At 46.8% G+C, this 14,375-nt stretch overlaps 1 pseudogene; it reads left to right on the top strand.

The window, feature by feature from the left end:
- Window positions 1-14,230: 14,230 nt before the first annotated feature.
- LOC112257205 lies at window positions 14,231-14,375 on the top strand (annotated as a pseudogene).

The following is a 14,375-nucleotide window of genomic DNA, read 5'->3' as shown; positions in this document are numbered from 1 at the left end:
CTTTAGAAACAAAGAGAAAGAGAGTGTGTTTTGTAGCATAAACAGGAAATGGACGTACAGTAGGTGTGGAGGGCAAAAAAAGTTCCCCCTTTAACACTTCAGCCAATTCAAACGAATGAGATGAGTGCCCTACCTGCCTGCCTGCCTGCCCGCCCGCCCGCCCGCACCCCCCGTCCGCCCGCCTGACTGCCTGCCTGAAGTTAATGCCCAGTAATTGCGCCACATAAAAACATCTACAGCCCAGTGCTTTCCTATAAAGCAAGCCAGGACCACCTGACTGAACTGGGTCTGCATCTCAAACGCCACCCTATTCCCTTTATAGTGCACTACTTTTGACCAGAGCCCTATGGGTAGTGCACTACATAGGGGATAGGGTGCCATTTGGGAAGCATATTTGAATAATAGACTGTTTATCATTCCACAAGCGTTGGCATGTACCACAACACAACCAAAATAACAACAAAAACCGTTCAGATGAAATGCATCATACTATGCATGCTGTGACTTGGATGTCTTCGGATCTCTCACAGAGAGAACACGCAATCCAATTGTTTAAATAGCCGGTTGTAAAAAGTCTATGATCTGTTTAAAACTTTTGTTGTATTCAAGCTCTTCGGTAGATTGAAAAGTGTGACTCCAATTTGTGGTGAACTAGTCAACATTGTAAGGAACTGTGTAACATTTCAAACTATTGTAATGGAAGATTTACAGCCGAGTATGAACCTTTTTCTTTTCCTTCAGACTGGCTTGTCCTTCAGCCAAAACTCCGGGACGCATTAGATCAGTGGACTGGCTTGTCCCTCAGCCAAAACTCTGGGACGCATCAGAGCACTACGCTGGCTTGTCCCTTAGCCAATACTCCGGGACGCATTAGATCAGTGGACTGGCTTGTCCCTCAGCCAATACTCTGGGACGCATTAGATCACTAAATTAGCTTGTCCCTCAGCCAATACTCCGGGATCACTAAATTATCTTGTCCCTCAGCCAAAACTCCGGGACGCATTTGATCACATATTTTTCAGCAGTCAATAGATTCTCTATTTAATCCAGAACTCTAAACTGATGACCTCATCGAGGCTCATCAGCATGGAGTATCATAAACACTTATCTTGGTGTAGAGTTAGGATTGATGCATTTCTTATACTTGTTGTTTGCTGCTCTGTCCCTGACTGTTACATCTGAGTCTACTGTTTCAGATATTTGCATGATTGCTGAGCTAAGTTCTGATGTGCAAGTTCAATTCCCTTCAGGCCAATAATGGTTTAATTCATTCAGGATCAAGGTAATTGTGGATTAACAAGACAATGCAGTTTTGCTGGGTTAATCCTTAATATTTTCTCTCTCTCTCTCTCATATCATTTGACAGCCCTCCTAATACTCCCAGACTCTGTGTGATGAGTTAGATCCTGTCTAACCTGTGTGTTGGCTCTGCTTGTCCATACCTGCCCAGGACACTTCCCAAAGACGGAAATAATATGGGCCCATTCCCTATATATTGAACAAAAATATAAACGCAACATGCTACGATTTTAATGAGTTACAGTTCATATAAGGAAATCAGTCAACTGAAATAAATGTGTTAGTCCCTAATCTATGGACCACCATTTGACTCATGTAGCACAACACATGTCCTTTGCATAAAGTTGATCAGGCTGTAGATTGTGGCCTGTGGAATGTTGTCCCACTCCTCTTCAATGGCTGTGCGAAGTTGCTAGATATTGGCAGGAATTGGAACACGCTGTCATACATGTCAATCCAGAGCATCCCAAACATGCTCAATGGGTGACATGTCTGGTGAGTATGCAGAACATGAAAGAACTGGGACATTTTCAGCTTCCGGGAATTGTGTACAGATCCTTGCATCGTGTATACGTGCATTATCATGCTGAAACATGAGGTGATGGCGGTGGATGAATGGCATGACAATGGGCCTCAGGATCTCTTCACGGTATCTCTGTGCATATAAATTGCCATCAATTAAATGCAATTGTGTTCGTTGTCCGTAGCTTATGCCTGCTCATACCATAACCCCGCCGTCACCATGGGGCGCTCTGTTTACAACATTGGCATCAGCAAACCGCTCGTCCACACGACACCATACACACCTGCACATGACCATCTGATCATTTATCACTCCAGTGTTAATCTGCTAAATTGTAATTATCTCCTCATTATCTCCTACCTCCTCATGCATTTTGCACACAATGTATATAGACTATTTTTTCTATTTTTCACACTGCTATGCTTTATCTTGGCCAGGTCGCAGTTGTGTTCTTAACTAGCCTACCTGGTTAAATAAAGGTGTTCTCAACTAGCCTACCTGGTTAAATAAAGGTGTTCTCAACTAGCCTACCTGGTTAAATAAAGGTGTTCTCAACTAGCCTACCTGGTTAAATAAAGGTGTTCTCAACTAGCCTACCTGGTTAAATAAAGGTGTTCTCAACTAGCCTACCTGGTTAAATAAAGGTGTTCTCAACTAGCCTACCTGGTTAAATAAAGGTGAAATAAAAAAAATAGTCTGCCATCTGCACGGTACAGCTGAAACCAGGATTGATCCATGAAGAGCACACTTCTCCAGTGTGCCAGTGGCGGTGGAAGTCGGGTTACGATGCTGAACTGCAGTCAGGTCAAGACCCTGGTTAAATAAACGGATGAGCTTCCCAACTAGCCTTTCTGCAGCAAATTTTAAAGTTTCATCAGCTGCCGGGTGGCTGGTCTCAACGATCCCGCAGGTGAAGGTGTTCTCAACTGGAGGTCCTGGTTAAATAAAGTGTGTTCTCAACGTGGTCTGCCTGGTTAAATAAAGGCTGGTTGGACTCAACAGCCTACCTGGTTAAATAAATGAACATTACATTCTCTGGCAACATCTCTGGTAGATATTGCTGCAGTCAACATGCCAATTGCACACTCCCTCAAAAACTAGAGACAACTGTGTTAAATAAAGGTGTTCTCAAAACTGCCTATTTGGTTAAATAAATTGTCCTCAACAATAATGATCATGGTTAATGATCATGCTGTTTAATCAACTTCTTGATATGCCTACCTGTCAGGTGGATGGATTATCTGGCAAAGTAAATGTAAACAAATTTGTTCACAAAATGTTTGGTTAAATAAAGGTGTTCTCAAAAGCCTAGGATCTGGTTAAATACCAACACTTTACATGTTACATCTTTACATGGTTTAATAAAGGTGTTCAGTGTAACTAATGCACCCTACCTGGTTAAATAAAAAGGGTTTCATTTGGGATGAAGCCTATACAGTTACACTCTTAAAGGTGAAAATGGAGAGGAAAGAAATGATGGTTCTCAACTGACTCAAGAAAAGGTTCAAGGTCAAGTTCATAGGTCTTCTTGTATACATGTCCTGCTGGTTAAATAAATGTTCTCAACAAGCCTACCTGGTTAAATAAAGGTGTTCTCAATAAACAGGTTAAATAAAGGGGAGACTCAACTAGACAGGTTAAGACAGAAAGGTGAGACAGAGAGGGAGACAGGGAGGGAGACAGGGAGGGAGACAGAGAGGGTTAGAATAGACAGGAGGGAGACAGAACTAGCCTACCTGGTTAGACAAAGGGAGGGAGGGAACTAGGGAGGGACCTGGTTAAATAAAGGAGTTCTCAACTAGACCTGGGGAGACAAATAAAGGACAGTTCTCAACTAGCCTACCTGGTTAAATAAAGGGAGTTCTCAACTAGCCTACCTGGTTAAATAAAGGTGGAGGGAGGGAGGGAGGGAGGGAGGGAGGGAGACAGGGAGGGAGGGAGGGAGGGTGGGAGGCAGAAATAAAAAAAATAGAGGGAGGGTAGGGAGGGAGGGAGCACAGAGTGTGCCAGTGGCGGTGGAGGGGTTACGATGCTGAACTGCAGTCAGGTCAAGACCCTGGTGAGGGAGACAGGCAGATGGGAGACAGGGAGGGAGCAGCAGGGAGGGAGACCCAGGGAGTTTCATCAGCTGGGAGGGAGGGAGGCTGGTCTCAGGGAGGGATCCCGGGAGGTGAAGGTGCCGGATGTGGAGGTCCTGGGTGACAGTGGTTAGACAGTGGTCTGCAGGTTGGAGGCTGGTTGGGACAGGGAGGGAGGGAGGGAGGGAGAGAAATGAACATTACATTCTCTGGCAAGGGATCTCTGGAGGGAGGGAGGGAGGGAGGGAGGGAGACAGGGAGGGAGACAGGGAGGGAGACAGGGAGGGAGGGAGACAGAGAGGGAGGGAGACAGAGAGGGAGGGAGACAGAGAGGGGAGGGAGACAGAGAGGGAGGGAGACAGAGAGGGAGGGAGACAGAGAGGGAGACAGGGAGGGAGACTGGGACCTTGCACACTCCCTCAAAAACTAGAGACAACTGGGAGGGAGACAAGGGAGACATTTTAGAGTGGCCTTTTATTGTCCCAAACAGATAATGATCAGTGTAATGACATGCTGTTTAATCAGGGAGATATGCCACACCTGGGAGGTGGATGGATTATCTGGGAAAGACAAATGGAAAGACAAAGGGAGTTCAGAAAATGTTTGAGAAATAAGGGAGGGAGGGAGGGAGGGAAAGTTTCTAGGATCTGTTATTTGGGGGAGACAACACTTTACATGTTACATCTTTACAGAGTTGGAGATATTTTTTTTGTTCAGGGTATATAATGCAAACAGAGAGGGAGGGAGACAGAGAGGGAGACAGAGAGGGAGGGAGGGAGGGAGGGAGGGAGGGAGGGAGGGAGGGAGGGAGGGAGGGAGGGAGGGAGGGAGGGAGGGAGGGAGGGAGGAAACAGAATGGAGGGAGACAGAGAGGGAGACAGAAGGGAGGGAGGGAGGGAAAGGGTTCCAGGGAGGACTCAAGAAAAGGAGGTCAGAGTTCATAGGTCTTCAGGGAGGGAGACAGGGAGGGAGACAGGGAGGGTGACTGGGAGGGAGGGAGACAGGGAGGGAGGGAGTTCTTGGGAACAAGGGAGGGAGACAGGTTAAAGGGTGGGAGACAGGGAGGGAGACAGGGAGGGAGGGAGGGAGACAGGGAGGGAGGGAGGGAGGGAGACAGGGAGGGAGACAGGGAGGGAGGGAGACAGGGAGAGGGAGGGAGACAGGGAGGGAGGGAGGGAGGGAGGGAGGGAGACAGGGAGGGAGACAGGAGGGAGACAGGAGGGAGAGACAGGGAGAGAGAGGGAGGGAGACAGAGAGGGAGGGAGGGAGGGAGACAGAGAGGGAGACAGAGAGGGAGACAGAGAGGGAGGGAGGGAGGGGAGGGAGGGAGACAGGGAGGGAGACAGGGAGGGAGAGGGAGGGAGACAGGGAGGGAGACAGGGAGGGAGACAGGGAGGGAGGGAGACAGGAGGGAGGGAGACAGAGAGGGAGGGAGACAGAGAGGGAGACAGGGAGGGAGACAGGGAGGGAGACAGGGAGGGAGACAGGGAGGGAGACAGGGAGGGAGGGAGGGAGGGAGGGAGGGAGGGAGGGAGAGGGAGGGAGGGAGGGGGAGGGACAGGGAGGGAGGGAGGGAGGGAGACAGAGAGGGAGACAGGGAGGGAGGGAGGGAGGGAGGGAGGGAGGGAGGGAGGGAGGGAGGGAGGGAGGGAGGGAGGGAGGGACTTTTCTCTCCTGTGTTATAGTCTGATATGTAGGAATGTAGCGATATAGGGGAGAGTAGAGTTAGGTGTCTGATCTGGTCTCTGAGCTGCTGGTCTGCTCATCATCTGGTTGTCTGGGCTCCATGGGATGGTAAAAAGTGGGTCTTCCAGAGCTGCCTGTCATCCATTGCAGATGCAATCTCCTCCTCCTCCAGTCCGGTGTCGCTCCTGTGCTGGTCCACGTACGTGGTCTCTGCCCTGCCCCTTCTGCTGGTACTGGGCTGTGATTGCCAGAGGATCAGTTAACTAGAAGGGTATTCTTCTGCTTGTAGACATGACCAGGGTTGGTGTGGAATTCATTGCAGCATCAGAGGGGTTATCAGAGGGGTGAGAGGTGAAAGGTGAGGGGTGAGCCTCTTTAGTCGCGGGACATGAATCTTCCACATGAGGCATAGAAGGAATCTCAAAATCACTGCTCCAGACACTCTGGAGTTCCCTCCTGGGAGTTCTGGAATGCCAGAATCCCAGCACCTGTGATGTTCTTCTTTTCAGAGCGAACTGTAATCTCTGAACATCACGGAGTCTGATGTGTGTCGACTGAGGAATGAATCAGGGGAAAATAGAATATTGTGTTCAAACCCACACTTGGGTTACAGGGTTACAGTTATGTATTCCTAGAAGCCGTCCTCACCACAAGCTGCCTGATCACCTACTGTTGAGAACAGAGCTTGATTTTTGGGCTTTTTGCATAAAGCCATCTGTATGTCGTTCATCTACTCTGCCTGCTGTAAGCATGATGAATTTCATTAGGGTTTGTAGAAGTTATATGAATTATAAACTGAGTGTACAAAATATTAAGGACACCTCCTCTTTCCATGACATAGACTGACCAGGTGAATCCAGGTGATATCTGTGATTCCTTGTTGATGTCACTTCAATCAGTGTAGATGAAGTGGAGGAGACAGGTGTATGTGTGTATGTGTGCCATTCAGAGGGTGAATAGGAAAGACAAAATATTTAAATGCCTTTGAATGGGATGGTAGTAGGTGCCAGGCGCACCGGTTTGTGTCAAGAACTGCAACGCTGCTGGGTTTTTCACGCTCAACAGTTTCCTGTGTGTATCAAAAATGGTCCACCACCCAAAGGACATCCAGCCCAACTTGTCACAACTGTGGGAAGAACTGGAGTCAACATGGGCCAGCATGGGGCAGCAGGTAGCCTAGTGGTTAGCGCATTGGACAAGTAACCAAAAGGTTGCAAGATTGAATCCCCGAGCTGACAAGGTAAAACTCTGTTCCTAGGCCATCATTGAAAATAAGAATTTGTACTTAACTGACTTGCCTAGTTAAACAAAGGTCAAATAAAAATCCATATGGAATGCTGACGAATTGATGCTGTTCTGAGGGCAAACGGGCGGGGGGGTGCAACTCACTATTAGGATGGTGTCCTTAATGTGTTGGACACTCAGTGGATATCTGTCTTCATAAAATGAAGCCTTGATTGTGTCTGCATGGTGAGCCATGTTACCACAAATAAACCTTTAAATTGGTGTTGGAATTCAGAGTTCTGCACCTTTAAAACACTAGATTGAGAGCCATGGTTGTCATGGTTTGGTTGATGAGAAATGCATGTGTTTCATATGACAGATGGATGAAAGGAGTAGAGCCCACAACGTTGCTGCTTCTGTTATGACTAGTAAAGCACACAGGGAACTCTCCCAGGTGGTGATGACACCAATATTCCACCATCTGAACACCAGAGGGCATTCAGGGGTCATGGGTCACTGGTCTTGTGTGCACATAGGTAGCACAGGTGAACAAGATGGGTTAGCACAGGTGAGAGGAGAGCACATACAGTTGTTACCGTATCACAGATACAGCTTATAGAAAGCATCTCTCTACACCTTTTCTAAAGGAATATGTGTGTTGGAGATATTTATATTTATATTGGCAATAAATGGGAACTTCACCCTAAAAGAGGAACGTTTGGAAAGCTGATTCTTGTGGATGTGTTATGGACAGCTCTCTCCTGTGCCTGTGGCTTTTCATTGGGAATCTTCCCAGACAGACATAACCCTCACCAGAGAGGGATGACACCGCTATTCCACCCACTGAACACTAGTGTTGCGTTCCAAATGGAGTACTTTTTGACCAGGGCCCATTTGCATCGGTTTCACCATTTCATTTTATATTCTCTTTGTAGGTTGAACCTTTGAAGGTAGCGTGAATGTGATTTACGGTCACTATGACGACAGGAACTCAGGTGACAGTCGGTTCTGTTTGCGGTACGACTGAGACTGGGACCTACACACAGATGGAAATTATTAAGCTAGTCCGCTATCCCAAGGCTAGTACTTTTTTGCACAAAATCCATCACTGGGACAAACAGTACCCTCACAGTAAACTCTTAGAAAAAGGGGTTCCAAAATGGTTCTTCGGCTGTCCCCATAAGAGAACCCTTTTGGGTTTCAAGTACGGAAACGGGCTCTTCCTCGAACGAAAAAGGGTTCTTCAAAGGGTTCTCCTATGGAGACAGTCGAAGAACCATTTTAGGTTCTAGATACCACCTTTTTTTCTAAGAGTGTACACGACCCTGTCTGTACAGTACTGACACATCCCCTGTATCCTCACATTACACGACCCTGTCTGTACAGTACTGACACATCCCCTGTATCCTCACATTACACTACCCTGCCTGGACAGTACTGACACATCCCCTGTATCCTCACATTACACTACCCTGTCTGGACAGTACTGACACATCCCCCTGTATCCTCACATTACACTCCCCTGCCCTGTCTGGACAGTACTGACACATCCCCCTGTATCCTCACATTACACTACCCTGTCTGGACAGTACTGACACATCCCCTGTATCCTCACATTACACTGCCCTGTCTGGACAGTACTGACACATCCCCTGTATCCTCACATTACACTACCCTGTCTGGACAGTACTGACACATCCCCTGTATCCTCACATTACACTACCCTGTCTGGACAGTACTGACACATCCCCTGTATCCTCACATTACACTGCCCTGTCTGGACAGTACTGACACATCCCCTGTATCCTCACATTACACTGCCCTGTCTGTACAGTACTGACACATCCCCTGTATCCTCACATTACACTGCCCTGTCTGTATAGTACTGACACATCCCCTGTATCCTCACATTACACTGCCCTGTCTGGGGGTAGGAGATGTAATGGACCAATGAAAATATTATACATGAGCACAGTCTATCTGATGAGTCCATTGCTGCAGTGAATTAACACATGTGCTTCTCCTCTATCTCAGTCTAATCAGCAGTCGTAAAATCTCCCTCCCCATCTCCTCCTCGCCTCTTCCTCCTCCCCACCTCCTCCTACTCTCATCTTCCTCCCCACATCCTCCTCCTCACCTCCTCCTATCTTCCTCTCCTCCTCCTCACCTCCTACTCCCCTCCTCACCTCCTCCTCCCCTCCTACTCCTCCACCCACCAACCTCCTCTCCTCCTCCTCCCCACCTCCTCCACCAACCCACCTCCTCTCCTGCTCCTCAACTCCTCCCCACCTCCTCTCTTGCTCCTCACCTCATCCCCACCTCCTCCTCCTCCCCACCTCTCTTCTCTCCTCTCCTCCCTCCACTCCTCTCCTCTGTTCTCCCACTCTCCTCTCCATTCTTCACCATCCTCCTCTCCCTATCCTCCTCCTCTCCTCTCCTCCTCCTCGCCACCTCTTCCTCCTTCTCACCTCCTCCTCACTTCTTCCTCCTCATGTTCCTCCTCATGTTCCTCCTCACCTCCTCCTCTCATATTCCTCCCCACCGCATCCTCCTCTCCTCCTCCTCCCCACCTCCTACTCACCACCTCCTCCTCCCCTCATCCTCCTCACCTCCTCCTCCTCCTTGACATGAATGGGAGTGCCATACCACTGTTGCCAAAGAAAATGAAATTATATAACAGTATAACAATTCAATTATTTAATAAGGTTAATTCATACATTAAAATAATTCTCCCTCTGGCTAGCTACTCATAACTGCATTCTCTACCAGAATGTTGGTTGTCCCTCTTTGATGTCATGTAGGTTGATTCACTGCTATGTTTTCTTTTATAGAGTCCTGTTACAAAACAAATCATCATTACTAACCTAGACATATGAGTTACCACCCCCGGTCTCAGAAATGGCTAACTCTGGAAATTCCACCGGTCTGTACTCAGTTGGGGAAATCTTTTTTTTGCACTGTATTTGTGGAACAATCTTCAAAATGTTATTAAATGTGATGCTCTCGTGCCTCTAGGGCAGGTATGCCCTCAGGGGTACGCGCAATGCCGTCAGGGGTACAGCAAATAAAAATGTGATTTAAAAAAACGTATCGTTCATATTTTCAAAAAGTCCATTTAGATTTTCCAACGGGGCTGTACATTTGGGTGAGTTTTTTTTCTCGTCTGAGTAGCCTCGTTTCACTGCCAAAAATAAAATTAAAAACCCCGTACTATTGTGGAGGACTCAATTCTTCCTGCTGCAGATATGGCTGGGACAATGCTGGGGGAAACGGCCCAAAAAACTATACGGACAATGTCTTCATCAAACAACACTGTTTCACGATGCATCAGTGACTTGGCAGGAGATGTTATGAAACAATTACTGCTTCACATACAAGCCAGTGAATTCTATGTGTTACAGCTGGATGAGTCAACAGACGTGGCGGGCCTGGCACAGCTCCTGGTATATGTCTGTTACAGCTGGATGAGTCAACAGGGCCTGGCACAGATCCTGGTATATGTCTGTTACAGCTGGATGAGTCAACAGATGTGGTGGGCCTGGCACAGCTCCTGGTATATGTCTGTTACAGCTGGATGAGTCAACAGGGCCTGGCACAGATCCTGGTATATGTCTGTTACAGCTGGATGAGTCAACAGATGTGGTGGGCCTGGCACAGATCCTGGTATATGTCTGTTACAGCTGGATGAGTCAACAGACGTGGCGGGCCTGGCACAGATCCTGGTATATGTCTGTTACAGCTGGATGAGTTAACAGGGCCTGGCACAGATCCTGGTATATGTCCGTTACAGCTGGATGAGTCAACAGATGTGGTGGGCCTGGCACAGATCCTGGTATATGTCTGTTACAGCTGGATGAGTCAACAGATGTGGTGGGCCTGGCACAGATCCTGGTATATGTCTGTTACAGCTGGATGAGTCAACAGACGTGGCAGGCCTGGTACAGCTCCTGGTATATGTCTGTTACAGCTGGATGAGTTAACAGGGCCTGGCACAGCTCCTGGTATATGTCTGTTACAGCTGGATGAGTCAACAGACGTGGCGGGCCTGGCACAGCTCCTGGTATATGTCTGTTACAGCTGGATGAGTTAACAGGGCCTGGCACAGATCCTGGTATATGTCTGTTACAGCTGGATGAGTCAACAGACGTGGCGGGCCTGGCACAGATCCTGGTATATGTCTGTTACAGCTGGATGAGTCAACAGATCCTGGTATATGGTTACAGCTGGCCTGGCACAGCTCCTGGTATATGTCTGTTACAGCTGGATGAGTCAACAGACGTGGCGGGCCTGGCTGTTACAGATCCTGGTATATGTCTGTTACAGCTGGATGAGTCAACAGACCTGACGGGCCTGGCACAGATCCTGGTATATGTCTGTTACAGCTGGATGAGTCAACAGACGTGGCGGGCCTGGCACAGCACCTGGTATATGTCTGTTACAGCTGGATGAGTTAACAGGGCCTGGCACAGATCCTGGTACATGTCTGTTACAGCTGGATGAGTCAACAGACATGGCGGGCCTGGCACAGATCCTGGTATATGTCCGTTACATTTATGGGGGGTCAATTAAAGAATACACCCTCTTCTGCAAACCACTGGAAACCAGGACAGCAAGAGAGGATATTTATAAAGTACTGGACAGCTTTGTGACATCAAATGGACTTTGGTGGTCAAGATGTGTTGGTATCTGTACTGATGGAGCAAAAGCCATGGCAGGGAGACGTAGTGGAGTGGTAACGTGTGTTCAAGCAGTTGCTCCCGACGCCACTTGGGTACACTGCAGCATCCACTGAGAGGCTCTTGCTGCCAAGGGAATGCCTGACAGCTTGAAAGACGTTTTGGACACTACAGTGAAAATGGTTAACTTTGTTAAAGCAAAGCCCCTGAACTCTTGTGTATTTTCTGCATTATGCAATGATATGGGCAGCGACCATGTAACACTTTTACAAGAGACAGAAGTGCGCTGGTTATCAAGAGGCAAAGAATTTACACATTTTTTTTTTTAAATTGAGAGACGAGCTTTACTGACCATAATTTTCACTTGTCTGACTGCTTGTATGAGGATGAGTTTATCACACGACTGGCCTATCTGGGTGATGTTTTTCCTCGCCTGATTGATCTGAATCTAGGATTACAGGGACTCTCCACAACTATATTCAATGTGTGGGATAATATTGAGGCTATGATTAAGAAGTTGGAGCTCTTCTCTGTCTGCATTAACAAGGACACAGGTCTTTCTATCATTGTATGATTTTTTGTGTGCAAATGAACTCAAGCTTACGGACAATGTCAAATGTGATATATAGCGAAGCACCTGAGTGAGTTGGGTGCGCAATTACGCATGTACTTTCCTGAAATGGATGAGACAAACAACTGGATTCCTTATCCCTTTCATGCCCTGCCTCCAGTCCACTTACCGATATCTGAACAAGAGAGCCTCATAAAAATTGCAACAAGCGGTTCTGTGAAAATTTAATTTAATCAGAAGCCACTGCCAGATTTCTGGATTGGGCTGCACTCAGAGTATCCTGCCTTGGCAAATCGCCCTGTTAACACACTGATGCCCTTTGCAACCATGTATCTACGTGAGAGTGGATTCTCGGCCCTCACTAGCATGAAACTAAATACAGGCACAGACTGTGTGTGGAACATTATTTAAGACTGAGACTCTCTCCAATACAACCTAACAGTGCAGAGTTATGTGCATCCTTTCAAGCACACCCTTCTCATTAACCTTTGGTGAGTTATTCACAATTTTCGATGAACAAATAAGGTTTTACATGTAAGATGGTTAAATAAAGAGCAAAATTATTGATTATTATTATATTATTATTTGTGCCCTGGTCCTATAAGAGCTCTTTGTCACTTCCCACGAGCCGGGTTGTGACAAAAACTCACACTCATTCTTATGTTTAATAAATGTATCGTATAGTATAGTGTGTGTGTGGCAGGCTTACAATGATGGCAAAAAAAAAAACATTTGAGAGTGCGCTAACCCTGGTGCTAGAGGGGGTACGCAGCTGGAGGTTGAATGTTTGAAGGGGTAAGGGGCTATAAAATGTTTGGGAACCACTGGTCTAGGGCAATTCAGAAAGCTGATTGAGGAACTTATAACTGATGACTGTGTCTGGTTTTTGATGTGTGTTATTATGTCATTTATGTAATTCAGGGCTCATTTGTAAAATAGATATTGACCTCAGAATGACTCCCTGATAAAATAAAGGTTAAATAAATCACATGTATCTCTCTATTCTGCACACACACTGATTTGACGTATCAAGTTTGTTCTGCCTGCCTGTCATATTACATGATCTATGCGCTCGTTGCTCTCACATGCCGTTCAATACAGTAATAGCTTTACCTTTACAGTCTGAGGTGAATTCAAAGTTACTGTGTCCTTAAATAGTAGCCTACTCCTTATGCAGCGCACTACTGGTCAAAGGTAGGGAGTAGGGTGCCATTTGGGAGGTGCCATTGTGACCGCACAGGACAGTCCTAAAGGGCATAACAACCTGTCACTATCGGTTACAGGGAGCACTCAAATCAAATCACATTTTATTGTCACATGTGACGAATACCGTGAAATGTTTACCTACAAGCCCTTAACCAACAATGCAGTTTTAAGGAAAAAAATAAGTATTTACTCAAATAAATTAAAGTAAAAAATAAATAAATACAACAATGTAAAAATAAGAAAAATGACAAATGATTATGGAGCAACAATAAAATAACATTAGCGATCAAGGGAATATGGTGGCATTCGGGCCAGAGCACTGAGTAAAGGTAGCCCTAGAGCGCCAGGCTAACCGTAATAACAGAGGTAGATATGATAACTGAGAACGCTGCGAAGCATCTCTCCTGTCACCACTGGTATCCTCTGGAGAGTCAACATAGTATATACCCTTTTATTAAAGTTATTCATTTTTACATTCTGCTCAACACAGCCTATTCGAGGGTCCAGAGAGGGGTGATATGCACAAGGGCCGTCTATCAGATCAATATGGATCCTGACTGCCAAGGAGGTAGAAACCTGGAGACAATATAAGTACAGTATCAATAGCCGATTTTACCTTTTCAAATAAACAGTATGGTGGGGGGGGGATTAGAATTAAAGGTTACAAAGGAGGTGCTTCTCTTGAGAAATAGATTGAAAGGCTGCAATTACCCTGGTTTATATCCCAAATGGCACCCTATTCCCTACATAGTGCACTACTTTTGTGGGGAGCCCTATGGACCCTGGTCAAAAGAAGTGCACTAAAGAGGGAATAGGGTTCCATTTGAGATGCAAGCCCAGCTGTTTGGCAAAAACCTCCGCACATCATTATCTCTGGGTCTGAATAAACATAAACCCCATTCCAACACCAGAAACAACTATCCCTTTACGTCCTGGTCACCCCAACCCACCTCAAATCCCCAAGTTACGACTTACCTAGCAGGGTACCTCGATCACGAAGGAGGTTCCCCCGGGCCAAGGCTCGGCCATTGATGACCCCTGCAACTTTCACAAACCTAGGAATCTCGACTGCATAATTAGTAGTAGTGGCGCACTGCGTCCACAACCTCCCC

Source organism: Oncorhynchus tshawytscha, linkage group LG08 (genome assembly GCF_018296145.1).
Source record: "Oncorhynchus tshawytscha isolate Ot180627B linkage group LG08, Otsh_v2.0, whole genome shotgun sequence".
Taxonomy (NCBI): Eukaryota; Metazoa; Chordata; class Actinopteri; order Salmoniformes; family Salmonidae; genus Oncorhynchus; species Oncorhynchus tshawytscha.
This window is presented reverse-complemented; position numbering and strand designations above follow the sequence as displayed.